A 1,564-nucleotide genomic window follows, 5' to 3' on the forward strand; every position below is an offset into this window, starting at 1 on the left:
ATGAGCACTACCTGGCGCAGGTCTGTAGCGAGGTCGTGTTTCTCCGTAATGGTACCAGTGGCGGGTGGGCGGTAGCCTCCTTGTCCTCTGACCCGAGCTCACACCAGCCGCAGAGGGGATACACCTTTCTGCGGGGACAGTCCAGGAGTCGCAGTGACCGGATTTAGGAGAAGGAGAGCACATCAACATGGCTAATCTATGGGGCATGGGGCACTAGGTGAGTGGCAGAGGCTTCAGGTGCTGAGTTTGCCTGACCCCTCAGGGACACTCAGTGTGAGGGGGTGTCCCAGGGATTTCTATGAAAGGAGCAGAACAGGATTTACTTGGGGTGGGGAGAGAATTGAGAGTGTCTCAGGGGGTTGTACAGAGGTATTGCCCGGGTGAGAGAACGGCTAAAACACAGGCCTCGCTGTGAGCAGGATTTGAACCTGCGCAGGGGAACCCTATTGGATTTCCACTCCAACGCCTTAACCACTCGGCCATCACAGCTGCAAGCACAGTAGCGCTTCAACTCCAGAGAAACTGGTAAAGAATCACAATGCCCAGGCGTGAAGTCATCTGAACTACAGGATTCCCACCGCAAACCTGGCTCCCAAAGCACAGGGGGGATTGGGGGTTTGTTCTCTTTGCTTAGCCATGTGCAGTCGCCCAGAGAGCATGTTTAAAAGTCTTCCCTCCCACAGAGCGGGAAGGGGAAATGATTCTCAACTTGAAGCCTGATGTGAATGAGGATGTCTGGGCCAAGGGGCCAGGGACTGACCTTTGCTAGAGAAACCTCTGTCAAGTTTGAGCCAATTTGGACAAGTCAGCAAATAAGAACAACCTCAGGTCTCAGTAACTGCTGCAGGTAGCAAAGTCCTACAGGGAGCAGTTTCTGGCACTACACCTGCGCAGCTCTGCTCCCCGGCTCTTCTCGGGCTCCTGCTCTCTCCTTAGCTCTGCCCCACTCTGGCCCAGGCAGTTCCAGCTCCCACGGAGGATGGGACCCCCTGGCCCGGTGACTCCCTCATATTATGTAAATTAACACAACTCATTGAACACAAAATTCTGTATTTCATGCTGTGAAGTGTGTCGGTAGCTCAAATTAATAGCTTTATTTTCTCTCTCTCTCTCTCTCTCTCTCTCTCTCTGTGAGGCACAACAAAATAATTTAGTGATGCTGAAAATGTTCCCTTCCCCTCCAGAACTGCCTTGGAATCACCTTCCCTTTGTAGATTAATCTGCCCCTGAGTCTCTACAAGGAAAATATAGTTTCTATGAAAAAAACCACAATTTTTTAATTAAAGGGACTGAGACAGAATATCCACATGATGGCGACACATCAGGAATGCAAAGCAACAGGTTCCTGGTTTGCACATTGATGGTGACAAGGGATTGAACTCGACTCCCCTCTTTTCACAGACACATTTGTTTTATTCTCTGAGGTCAAACATAAGTTTAAATGTTGTACTTAGTCCTCTGCCTTGTAGCTTCAACAGCCGCAGATCAAGATGAGTTACTGCAGCCTAGACCTTGTGTCTGTGTTTAGGTGGTTTTCACCTAAACGTTTAAGCAGCTCACAGTA

At 49.9% G+C, this 1,564-nt stretch overlaps 1 non-coding gene across 1 annotated transcript; it reads right to left on the reverse strand.

The window, feature by feature from the left end:
• Nucleotides 1-407: 407 nt before the first annotated feature.
• Nucleotides 408-489, reverse strand: TRNAS-GGA. The gene has a single exon. It is a non-coding gene; the product is annotated as a tRNA-Ser (tRNA).
• Between the last annotated feature and the right edge of the window lie 1,075 nt (nucleotides 490-1,564).

Source organism: Mauremys reevesii, linkage group 12 (genome assembly GCF_016161935.1).
Source record: "Mauremys reevesii isolate NIE-2019 linkage group 12, ASM1616193v1, whole genome shotgun sequence".
Lineage (NCBI taxonomy): Eukaryota > Metazoa > Chordata > Testudines > Geoemydidae > Mauremys > Mauremys reevesii.